Genomic DNA, 13949 nt, shown 5'->3' on the forward strand with positions numbered 1-13949 from the left:
AAGCAGCGGCCTACAAAATCTCATTCAGGTAGGTAGGTTCAGTTCTTGGAGGTTGGGGAATGCTTATGGGCAAGGCCTTATGTCTCATCCCAACTCGATTATTCAATTCTAAGCGCAAAAGAATTAGCGTCCAAATTTTATGTACGGAATTTAATTCTCTCATTTCCCAATGTCATAGAAACTTGAAATTTGGCTCGAGCATTGATTATGTCATAAATAGGAAAAGTTAATGGGTCCCAACTCGATTATTCAATTCAAAGCGCCAAAGAATTAGCGTTCAAATTTTACGTACGGAATCTAATTCTCTCATTTCCTGATGTCATAGATAGATAGATAGATAGATAGATAGATAGACTGTATGCAATAACCCAGATAGATAGATAGAAAGATAGATAGATAGATAGATAGACAGACTGTATGCAATGACACGTACAGCTTGGAACCATAAATACTAGAGCACGCCAGCCATTTACAGTCAGTCTCCATTGGAGTTGGAAGTGGGCAAACATGTACTAGGCTATCTTCCCAAGAAGCCACAGCAGCCGGATAAATTGGATGTTCCACACAACGGCTATTTTATTCAGCCTGCAAGGGGGAAGCAGCGGCCTACAAAACCTCAGTGGTCGCTGCTGCCGTCATCTAGATATATAAAAACGAATGTATGTATGTCTGTCTGTCTTCGCAGCAACGCGCGACGGGTACGCTAGTCTATATATATAAAATTGAATGTATGTCTGTCTGCGTGCGTGCGTGTCTGCGTGTCTGTTTGTCCTTTATGCGCTACTACACCATTCATCCGATCGCCATGAAACTTTGGGAAGTTGTTAAGTACACTCCTGGGAAGATTATAGGCATAGTACAAATATCCTACGATAAATGGCGCGCGCGCGAGCGTCGTCGAAAGTTACACACCCCCCCCCACGTAGATCGAATAAGTAAGCCACCTGCTATTGTGATGTCATCACTGATGTCATCAACATCGGACGCCCTTGAACATGCCCCAACATGTTCTATAAAGCTGCATTGTGATGTCATTAAGGCTCTATTATGACACGTACAGCTTGGAACCACTAGAGCACGCCAGCCAATTACCATTGGAGTTGGAAGTGGGTAAACAAGTACTAGGCTATCTTCCCAAGAAGCCACAGCAGCCGGATAAATTGTATGTTCCACCCAACGGCTATTTTATTCAGCCCGCAAGGGGGAAGCAGCGGCCTACAAAATCTCATTCAGGTAGGTAGGTTCAGTTCTTGGAGGTTGGGGAATGCTTATGGGCAAGGCCTTATGTCTCATCCCAACTTAATTCTCTCACTTCCCAATGTCATAGAAACTTGAAATTTGCCACGAGCATTGATTATGTCATAAATAGGAAAAGTTAATGGGTCCCAACTCGATTATTCAATTCAAAGCGCCAAAGAATTAGCGTTCAAATTTTACGTACGGAATCTAATTCTCTCATTTCCTGATGTCATAGATAGATAGATAGATAGATAGATAGATAGATAGATAGATAGACTGTATGCAATAACCCTGATAGATAGATATGGAGATAGATAGATAGATAGATAGATAGATAGATAGATAGATAGATAGATAGATAGATAGATAGATAGATAGATAGATAGATAGATAGACTGTATGCAATGACACGTACAGCTTGAAACCATAAATACTAGAGCACGCCAGCCATTTACAGTCAGTCTCCATTGGAGTTGGAAGTGGGCAAACATGTACTAGGCTATCTTCCCAAGAAGCCACAGCAGCCGGATAAATTGGATGTTCCACACAACGGCTATTTTATTCAGCCTGCAAGGGGGAAGCAGCGGCCTACAAAACCTCAGTGGTCGCAATAGCAGGTGGCTTACTTATTCGATCTACGTGGGGGGGGGGTGTAACTTTCGACGACGCTCGCGCGCGCGCCATTTATCGTAGGATATTTGTACTATGCCTATAATCTTCCCAGGAGTGTACTTAACAACTTCCCAAAGTTTCATGGCGATCGGATGAATGGTGTAGTAGCGCATAAAGGACAAACAGACACGCAGACACGCAGACACGCAGACACGCACGCACGCAGACAGACATACATTCAATTTTATATATATAGATAATAATGTTGCTCTACGTTGTATCTTTTCTTACTACTAATTTCTGACATCATAATGAAGTTTAAAATACTATCCCCTACCATGAATAGATTATGACATCATAATGCAGTTTTACATTATGACATCATAATGGAGTTCTATAGTACAATATAATTAAGTTCTACATTGTATCTTTTGTTATTACTAGATTGTGACATCATAATGGAGTTGTAAATCCTATCACCTACTATGAATAGATTATGACGTCATAATGCAGTTTCACATTATGACATCATAATGGAGTTCTATACTACATTATAATGAAGTTCTACATTGTATCTTTTGTTATTACTAGATTAAGACATCATCATGGAGTTGTAAATTCTATCCCCTACCATGAATAGATTATGACATCATAATGCAGTTTTACTTTATGACATCACAATGGAGTTCTATATTACATAATAATGTTGTTCTACATTGTATCTTTTGTTATTACTAGATTGTGACATCTTAATGGAGTTGTAAATCCTATCCCCTACTATGAATAGATTATGACGTCATAATGCAGTTTTTACATTATGACATCATAATGGAGTTCTATATTATATAATGATGTTGTTCTACGTTGTATGTTTTGTTATTACTAGATTGTGACATCATAATGGAGTTGTAAACTCTATCCCCTATGAATACATTATGACATCATAATGCTGTTTTGCATTATGACATCATAATGGAGTTCTATATTACATAATAATGTTGTTCTACATTGTATCTTTTGTTATTACTAAATTGTGACATCATAACGGAGTTGTAAATTCTATTACCTGCTATGAATAGATTATGACATCATAATGCAGTTTTACATTCGGACATCATAATGCAGTTCTATACTACATTATAATGAAGTTCTACATTCTATCTTTTGTAATTACTAGATTGTGACATCATAATGGAGTTGTAAATCCTATCCCCTACTATGAATAGATTATGACGTCATAATGCAGTTTCACATTATGACATCATAATGGAGTTTTATATTACACTAGCGTACCCGTCGCGCGTTGCTGCGAAGACAGACATACATACATACATACATTCGTTTTTATATATCTAGATAACAACCAATCAAAGCGTAGCTTTCAAGTTACCTCAGCGGTATAATATATAACAACCAATCACAGCACAGCAGCTTTCATGTTACCTCAGCAGTATAAGAAATAGCAACCAATCACAGTGCAGCTTTTATTTTACCTCAGGGGTATAGGAAATAACAACCAATCACATCACAGCTTTTATGTTACCTCAGCAGTATAAGAAATAGCAACCAAGCAAGAATTTTAGCGCAGCTATCCAATCCAGTTATTTACACTTTGCTTGTCTGCCTGTGTGCCGTGGATTATTCTAGGGGTTTTGCCCAGCTCGCAACATTGTATCCAATAAGCGAGTTCTCCACTAAACATTGTTCTCCATGAAAGAACTGAGCGTACCTTTTTTAAAAATGACGGCAGCAGCGACCAATAAGCTTTGTAGGCCGCTGTTTCCCCCTTGCAGGCTGAATAAAATAGCCGTTGTGTGGAACATCCAATTTATCTGGCTGCTGTGGCTTCTTGGGAAGATAGCCTAGTACATGTTTGCCCACTTCCAACTCCAATGGAGACTGACTGTAAATGGCTGGCGTGCTCTAGTATTTATGGTTCCAAGCTGTACGTGTCATTGCATACAGTCTATCTATCTATCTATCTATCTATCTATCTATCTATCTATCTATCTATCTGTCTATCAGGGTTATTGCATACAGTCTATCTATCTATCTATGACATCAGAAAATGAGAGAATTAGATTCCGTACGTAAAATTTGAACGCTAATTCTTTGGCGCTTTGAATTGAATAATCAAGTTGGGACCGATTAGCTTTTCCCATTTATGACATAATCAATGCTCATGCCAAATTTCAAGTTTCTATGAAATTGGGAAGTGAGAGAATTAAATTCCGTACATAAAATTTGGACGCTAATTCTTTTGCGCTTAGAATTGAATAATCGAGTTGGGATGAGACATAAGGCCTTGCCCATAAGCATTCCCCAACCTCCAAGAACTGAACCTACCTACCTGAATGAGATTTTGTAGGCCGCTGCTTCCCCCTTGCGGGCTGAATAAAATAGCCGTTGGGTGGAACATACAATTTATCCGGCTGCTGTGGCTTCTTAGGAAGATATCCTAGTACTTGTTTACCCACTTCCAACTCCAATGGAGACTGACTGTAAATGGCTGGCGTGCTGTACGTGTCATAATAGAGCCTTAATGACATCACAATGCAGCTTTATAGAACATGTTGGGGCATGTTCAAGGGCGTCTGATGTTGATGACATCACAATGGCAGTGATGACATCACAATAGCAGGTGGCTTACTTATTCGATCTACGTGGGGGGTCGTAACTTTCGACGACGCGCGCAGCGCGCGCCATTTATCGTAGGATAGTTGTACTATGCCTATAATCTTCCCAGGACAGGAGTGTATTCAACAACTTCCCAAAGTTTCATGGCGATCGGATGAATGGTGTAGTAGCGCATAAAGGACAAACAGACAGACACGCAGACAGACAGACACGCACGCACGCAGACAGACATACATTCAATTTTATATATATAGATAATGATGTTGTTCTACGTTGTATGTTTTGTTATTACTAGATTGTGACATCATAATGGAGTTGTATATTACATAATAATGTTGTTCTGCGTTGTATCTTTTGTTGTTACTAGATTGTGACATCATAATGGAGTTGTAAATTCTATTACCTGCTATGAATAGATTATGACATCATCATGCAGTTTTACATTATGACATCATAATGGAGTTCTATACTACATTATAATGAAGTTCTACATTGTATGTTTTGTTATTACTAGATTGTGACATCATAATGGAGTTGTAAATTCTATCACCTGCTATTAATAGATTATGACATCATAATGCAGTTTTAGATTATGACATCATAATGCAGTTCTATATTACATAAAAAGGTTGTTCTACGTTGTATCTTTTGTTATTACTAGATTGTGACATCATAATGGAGTTGTAAATTCTATACCCTACCATTAATAGATTATGACATTATAATGCAGTTTTGCATTATGACATCATAATGGAATTCTATATTACATAATAATGTTGTTCTACATTGTATCTTTTGTTATTACTAGGGTGTGACATCATAATGGAGTTGTAAATTCTATTACCTGCTATGAATAGATTATGACATTATAATGCAGTTTTACATTATGACATTATAATGCAGTTCTATACTACATTATAATGAAGTTCTACATTCTATCTTTTGCTATTACTGGATTGTGACATCATAATGGAGTTGTAAATTCTATCCCCTACCATAAATACATCATGACATCATAATGCAGTTTTACATTATGACATCATAATGGAGTTCTATCTTACATAATAATGTTCTAAATTGTATCTTTTGTTATTTCTAGATTGTGACATCATAATGGAGTTGCAAATCCTATCACTTACTATGAATAGATTTTGACGTCATAATGCAGTTTCACATTATGACATCATAATGGAGTTCTATATTACATAATAATGTTGTTCTACGTTGTATGTTTTGTTATTACTAGATTGTGACATCATAATGGAGTTGTAAATTTTAAGTTGCAAATCCTATCACTTACTATGAATAGATTATGACGTCATAATGCAGTTTCACATTATGACATCATAATGGAGTTCTATATTACATAATGATGTTGTTCTACGTTGTATGTTTTGTTATTACTAGATTGTGACATCATAATGGAGTTGTAAATTCTATCCACTATGAATACTGCACACTGCATTAGTCTAAGACATCACACCTGCGGAGTAACCAGTGCTGCCAAGTCCGATCAGAGCGTAGTGTAAGCGTATTTGCGAAGTGGGATTTGCCCATGCAAAATGCACTGTAAACTACGCAAGATGTGCGCAATTGCATGCGGAAAAAAAAAAAAACATGCACCAATGCTCTCAGCCATTTAAATGGCTGATAGCTTCAGGAGTTCCAAATGTTCTCTCTATGCACAAATGCACGGAGAGATAGAAAAGGCTGCACATTTTTATTGCACAACCGCATTGTGCACGAGCGCCAAATACGTGCGTGTGAACGAACCCACTGGGGAGAGGATGGAGGGGGAAAGAAACAATGGGTTCTATTTTCAGCATATTGTGTGCACAAATATGGTTGTGCAACTCTGGTTTAGGCTACGGATGAGTACTGTGAACAGTCTGCATCAGGCGGGCAGGGAAGTGGTTCAGCCATTTTTGTTCCTTCAGGCCCCGAAGGTGACAGCAGACTGTAGCCGGGCCAGCAGAGATCTTGTGTCGTCATCCAACCATATCATTGGGGTCAATGGGGGTGAAGGGTGAGCAGCAAGGAGCAGCGACCACAAGCCATACAGAGCAAAACTCCAACCTTGGGGACGCAGCCAGCGGGGGCCACGCACCGCCCAACCCCGGGGACGCAGCCGGCGGGGGCCACGCACCGCACCACCCCGGGGACGCAGCCACCGGGGCCACACAACGCACCACCTCGGGGACGCAGCTGTAGAGCTATGCACCGCACCACCCCAGTATTTCTGTTTCGGTGGTTTAGTTGAATAATATCACATAGCCCTTATCAGCTGACCACAAACTGTAGTTGTCTGGGCCATATGACACATCTGCTTGTATCGGTCAGTAATGCGAGGGGCTCACCGATTACCTCCAAGATGGCTGACTGTTTCCCACCCAACTTCCTAGACACATAATGCCCCACAAGCAGCTGTACTGACACCAGGCCGTCTCTTCATACACTGCTGCCAATGAGAAAGCAGTCTAATAAGCCGAGCACGGAGCCCACTCATAGTCCGTGAAGCCTCTTGTCCGGCACCTCAGCTCGCAGCCGCCTTTCACGCTTCCCCCCTCAGTGCAGAGAGCTCACTGCGCGGGAAAGGAGCCGATCACGTGGGGCTCATGGAGCAGGAAACCCGCCGTCCTCCTTCCAGAACATTCCTGCACTTCATCGGGGCTCCAACCGGAAGTGGTGGGCGGGACATAGGTTTTATGGATTCGGGGGGAGAGAGAGAGAAAGACACAGCAGGCGGCTTTCAGAGGTCGGCCCGCGCGCATCCAGTCAGCAGAGGCCGACCGCGCGGCGGGAGGATGCGGCTCGTGAGGTAACTTCATCCGTGGAGGCCCGTCAGGCTGGCAGCGTCCTGTAGCGGCAGCTCAGCGCTGACAGGGGGGACGCGGCCGGCTCCTGTGAGGGGCGCTAGTATTCCCTCATGGTTAGCGCTCTCATGCAGTTGTGGCTCTTCCCCCAGGGGGCGCCCTCCTGTGTATTGTGTGCTGTAGTGTGTATGATATGGCGTTAGATGTAATCCCCCTCTGTGTTGTGCTGCTCGCAGTTCTCACGGCCTCTCCAGGACCCGGCATGTTGTGGTGTATTGTCTGCACTGCAGCCCTGTTTCCCATGGTGGCATATAAACCTCTGGGCACAATTATTGTGGCATTTATACACCATGCCGCCGGGTGACAGCGGGAAACCAGGAAGACCGTGCAGGACGGCATGTGTGAGATATGCAGTATGTGGCGGTATGGCGGTCACACTGGTAATCCTGTGTGAGGAGGTAACTGGCTGGATCACGCTGTGCGCTGACACCTGTCACTTTACATGGGGCTGCCGAGGTAGCCGCACCGCCCGTCCATCAGCCACACTGAAGCTGATTCGTGGCCAGCCACAATGGTGTCCCTGCGGGGGAGGGGCGACCCCTGAAGTGCCGGGCAGAGGGGGACATCGGAGTCCTGTTCTCTAGATCGGTGGGCTCTGAGCAGTGAGACCCCCAATCAGCAGGTCGCCCCCTTATACACCCAGCGATTTCCCGCACGCTCGTGTGAATGAGCCTTAAAGGGCATCACAATGCTGAGACTATTAGGCAGAAATTCTGGTATTTTGGGGCTGTAAAACAAGTGTACCTTCACATGTAAATGAGCAGCGGCTTTACTGTGTGGAGTGTGTAAGACCCGGTAACAACCGCTACATGGCTCTATTTGTGCCTCCGGGGACAGCGGACAGAATGTGAGCGCAAAACAGACAGCGGCGTGCACCGTCTTGGTGCGTATTACACACATACTCTCCGTGTGAGGCGCTCCCAGCTTGTGGGGGATCCGGGGGCCACTGCAATGCCCTGCCGTCACACCTGCAGTAATTTTAGGGGAAGGGCTTTAAATCGAAGCCTAAAAAATCATCCCTAGCTGTAGTAAAAAGTAAAATCTATACTGGCCTGTCTTCTCCCTGCACGGCTGTGAAGCTTTTCAGCAGGCAGGGACTTAAAATCCCCGCTGCTGAAAGGGCTGCGTCTGATTGGCTGAGTGCTCAGCCAATCACAGGCAGTGCTCAGCCATTCATTGAACAACAGCTGAGCGATGCCTTTGATCGGTCACAGTGCTCAGCCAATCACAGGCAGCGCTCAGCCATTTATTGAACAGCTGAGCGATGCCTATGATTGGTCACAGTCCTCAGCCAATCACAGGCAGCGCTCTACCATTTATTAAATTCAATGCTTGCTGGAGGCAGGACATTTAAGCCCCAGATCCAGAAAGCAATTCTCTGTCAGCGTAGAGGAGGGAGTGACAGCCTGCAGACCATTGGGAAGACGACACGCCGGCGACAGGTGAGTATAGAAACTCCCGCTCCCCCCCGAGCCTTAGCTTGTGAGTTTTTGACTTGCAAGCAGGCTTGTATCCCAAATTTTTGCTCGGAAATTGGAGCAAAAATTAGGGAAAGAGCCTGCTCGCAAGTGAAAAACTCTCCAGCCAAGGCACTCGTAACCCGAGGTACCGCTGTATAGGTAAATATGGCCGCTGGCCGGGATTTATGGTGGAAACAATGTACAAAACCGCAGCGGGAAAACTGCTTATGTTGTTGCCGCGGTTTTGATGCGGTTTCAGTTTTCACCACAATTGCATCAAAGCCGTAGCAAAAACGTGGGCAGTTTGGTCAATGTTGTTTTTTACTGAACTCCAACCGCCCCGTGTGAATACAGCCTAAAGTATCTTGGGAAGTAACTTGAGATATAAAGGTAGGAGGGAAAGCGCCATCTAAAGGTAGCGGACGCACCACATGTGTGAAGGCCTTGTTCTCGGAGGACTGGGGATGCTCAGAGGAGATTGTAATATCTCAACACTGAATGTTCTGAAATAAGGATGCTATTGGGGAACCCCTGTATGGGGGAAACATTGTGAATGGGACGCAATGCTAGATTGGTGCCACTGCCTCTGTAATCTCAGCATTGGGGTCCTGACTTGCTATTGACTGTGTTGACCGAGACTCTATATAAAAATACAAGTGCAGATATGATATATGTAATATGTTCATGGGCAGAAGAAACAAGGGGGCATATCCGTATTACTTAAGCGTAGAGATGAGCGAGCATACTCACTAAGTACCTGCCCAGGACTGATGGGCGCTGAGCAGTCGGAGAGTTGCAGGGTTTTTACCTTGACTCAGGGATTGCTTGGATTCTAACATGTTGGTAATAGGAATCTCTGAGGCGTCTCAAAGGTGTTTGAGCTCTCTAGAGACGTTCATTCTCCATAAATAAGGTCATTATTTTTTGCCCCTACTGAAGACTTATAGGATATCCATTGGATAGCGGCGATCACGGAGCCCGGCAACATCTCCTGCCTCCCGGCTACCTTCAGTAGCCGGAAAACAGGAGATTTCAAATGCCCCATGGCGATCTGGTTATCTGCACATGCATCACCATTTTAACTAAGGCGCACATGCGCAGAAGACGCCGGAGGGTCCGCTCCCGCCCAGATCGTCGCCGGACATCACGCAGGATGGAGGTGAGTAGTTTTAGCCTCCCTCGTGGGTACATTCTGTGAGGGGAGCTGAAACTTTAACTTTTTATTTACCTTATTGCGATCGGCGCCATCCATCGGATAGCACCGATCGCATTGCTGGGTGGGGGCTCCCCGTGGGCCCTCATGATTGCTCCATGTTGTCAGCTACCCCCTGGAACCGACAACATGGAGCTGTCACGTCCACAGCCCATGGGGCTTTAATCCTTAGAAGATGCATGTTTTTACGTCCTCTGGGATTAAAGCCCACTTAGCTAGGATGTAAAAACACTATGGGGCCGTCACTAAGGGGTAAAAGCATGCAGATTTGTTTTGCTGACCTTTTAGCACAGAAAACAAGTCGCAGCATGCTCCATTGCAGTGCGGTTCCCACGGTAAAGCAGGAGTTTAAAAAAAATCTCCACTGCACATGTGCGATGGCCGGCGCTCCTGCACACATCTGCAGTGAAGAAAATTGAAGATCCGGACAGACACACAGAAGACCCGAACGGGTAAGCAGGGTCGGATTCCGCTCCGAGGACATGAGGCCTAATGTGTTCCGGAAAAAGTAAGGGTGCTAAAATGAGGCTGCGGGAGATAAGCTACAGAGTTTTCCAGTCACGAATTAGCAAGAAGTTTGCAGTCACAAAGGGGGACAAACGTAGTACATTTACTTGTTATCAGGAATATGTTACACTTATAAAAGAAACAAAAAATACACCAAAACCAAACCAACCGAAAGGACTGACCACCTGCCAGAACATAATCCAGGCGGAGCTCAGAGAGATGGCATGGCATGGAGCGCCAGAGATGCGGGCAGATTGTCAGAGACGATAAATGTTTCATCCTGTAAGAATGACAAACAGACGTTAGTGTGATGTTATCTGCGTATCCAGTCATACACCGACTACTGCACTGCTATATGAACGTGCTAGAGATAAAGATCACTAATTAGAATCCATTTATGGGTACGTTCACACCTAGTGGAAAGTCTGCATCATTTCCGTATCATTCTTGGTGCAGATCTGCAGCGGACTTTACCCCTTCTATGGAAAGGGTGAAATCCGCACCGTTTCCGTAACGTTGGTGTAAATCTGCAGCTGCGTCTGAACGCACCCTATGGAATATTTTTGTTAAAGGGGAAAAAAATAATTCTCTTTTAACCCCTTAATGATGCAGCGCCTTTTTTTTCTACTTTTGTTTCTTCCTCCCCCCTTTTAAAAAATTGTATCTCCCTTATTTGTCCATGTATGAGGGCTTGTTTTTTGCGGGACGAGTTGTATTTTTCAATGGTGCTATTTAATGTACCTTATAAGGTACTGAAAAATGTTTAAAAAATTCTAAGTGGAGTAAAATTTAAAAAAAAAAACAAAAAAACCCACGTCATTCCGCCATCTTTCAGTGCATCCTGTTTCTAGCTACAACAAAAATGACACAATAACCTTATTCTATGAGTCACTACTATTATTATTATACCAAACTTTTATAGTGTTTTTTTGCTGTACTACTAAGAAAAAAATACAAGACATTTAATTTTTTAGAATTATTTTCTGCTGCAAAAACGTTTTTATTTTTCCATCGACATAGTTGAGTATGGGCTCATTTCTGGCGAGACATCCTGTAGTTTATGTTCGTACCATTTCGGAATACATAAGACTTTTTGATCGCTTTTTTATTGCATTTTTTCTGGGAGATGGTGACTGAAAGTGCATTTCTGATGTTCTTTTTTTTTTTTCCGGACGAAGTTCACCGTGTGCTGTAAATAATGCGCTGTAAATAGATCAGACTTTTAGGCCTCATGTCCACAGGGAAAATCAGGCCCGCTACGGATTCTACATGTAGAATCCATAGCGGGTCCCTCCTGCCCCGCGGACATGAGCGCTTAAAATAAGAATTTAAAAGAATTTACCTATCCGTAGCGGGCGGGGAAAGTCTGCTGTTCCTCACGGCCGGATCTTCATTTTCGGCCGGCGGATGAATTCGTCACGCCGGCGGCACGTCGCCGGCACGTCGTCGACGTGCCGCGCGCATGCGCCGGGCACATCCGCCGAGCCGAAGCAAGAAAGATCCGGCCGTGAGGAATAGAAGACCTTCCCGGTCCGCTCTGGATGGGTAAATACTTTTAAATTCCTATTTTAGGTCTCCCGCGGATCCGGACGGCTTCCATAGGCTTCAATAGAAGCCCGCGGGAGCCGTCCCCGCGGGAGACCCGCACGAAAATGGAGCATGGTCCAGATTTTTTCATGCTCCATTTTTTTTTTAAATCCCTTTTATTGACCATCCGCGGGTATTTATCTACGCGCGGGTGGTCAATGCATCCCTATGGGATGCGGATCTGCGCGCGGGAGATCCGCTGCGGATCTTAAATCATATTTTGCCCGTGGACATGAGGCCTTACAGACGCAGCGATACCAATTATGTATTTTTGTTTTATGATTTAGATTTTATTATAGATATGGCAAAGGAGGGTGATTTAAATTTTTATTATAATTTTTTTTTTTACACAATTAGTAAAACTTTATTGATCTGATTTTAACTTTTTTTTTTTTTTAGGACCACAACTTGATCGCTCCTGCCATGGCATTACATCATACTGCAATCTGACAGGCAGCCTATCAATCCATCCCTGGCTGCCACCAGCACAGCTTCCTGCAATCTCACACGGGGCGTTAAAGGGTTAAAAACCGCGATTGGCTGTGCTGCTGATTGCAGCTATTGCCCGCGGGTGTCAACTGTAGTAAACAGCAGGCGCCCCACGATCTCTCTTCATAATACCCCAATGCTGCATGATGTAAATGTACGTCATATAGAGGGAAGGGGTTAGGGACTGTCACCTTTTTTTCCCCCATTTTTGTTTTTTCCTCCCCAATTTTAAAAAATCATAACTCTTTTATTTTAAATTCCGCCATCTTTGATTGCGTCTTCTTTCTACGGTGTAAACATTGCAACAAAAATGACCTGATAACTTTATTTTAAGGGTCAGTACGATTACTAGGATACCAAATTTACCAAGTTTTTGTTGTTGTATTGCTTTTATTAATAAATTTTTAAAATTACTATCTGCTGCCATTTTCTGACAGCTATAACTTTTTAGTTTTTCCGTTGACATTGTTATGCTACATCTCATATTCTGCGAGATGTCCTGTAGTTTTCGTTGGTACCATTCTGGAGTACATATGACTTTTTATTACATTTTTTCTTGGAGACGAAGTGACCATAAAAGTGCAATTCTGGCGTTCTTTATTTTTTTTCTGACGACGTTCACCATGCGGAGTATATAATGTTTTACATTGATAGATCGGACTTTTGCAGGCACAGCGATACGAAACATGTATTCTTGTTTTATTATTTCGATTCTTTTATTATAAAATAGCAAAAGGATTTTTTTTACTTTTATTACCGTTTTTTTTTTTTTTCATAATTAGTAAAACTTTTTTAAAATGACTTTTTTTTTTTTTAAGTCCCCCGAGGGAACAAGAACTAGTGATGTTTTGATTGCTCCTGCAGTATGATGTACTGTCATAGCATAACATCATACCGCATTCTAAGGCCTTAGTCACACGGGCGTTTTTTCGCGCGGTTTGCGGATCGCATGACGGATGCGCATCCGCAAATCGCGTGACCGATGCCCAAAAATCGCCCGAAAAGCTGCTCCTAGCCGCGTTTCATTAGAAACGGGCTGGAGCTGTCCAGCGCATTGCATTCAATGGAGCCGGCAATACAGCCGGCTCCATGAAAGCAATGTGCTGTGGGCGAGCGCGGGATGAATTGTCGGGAAGGGCTTAAATATATAAGCCCTTCCCTGCAATTCATCCAGAAATGTGTTAAAATAAAAAAAATATATATACTTACCTTGTCCCGGCAGATGGAGTTCAGCACGGCCGGCCTGCAGTGGGCGTGAGTCAGACCTGCCCCTGATTGGCTCAGCCTGAGCCAATTCATGAATGGGTGTGAGTGAGACCTGCCTCTGATTGG

This window comes from Eleutherodactylus coqui, unplaced genomic scaffold (assembly GCF_035609145.1).
Source record: "Eleutherodactylus coqui strain aEleCoq1 unplaced genomic scaffold, aEleCoq1.hap1 HAP1_SCAFFOLD_24, whole genome shotgun sequence".
NCBI lineage: Eukaryota > Metazoa > Chordata > Amphibia > Anura > Eleutherodactylidae > Eleutherodactylus > Eleutherodactylus coqui.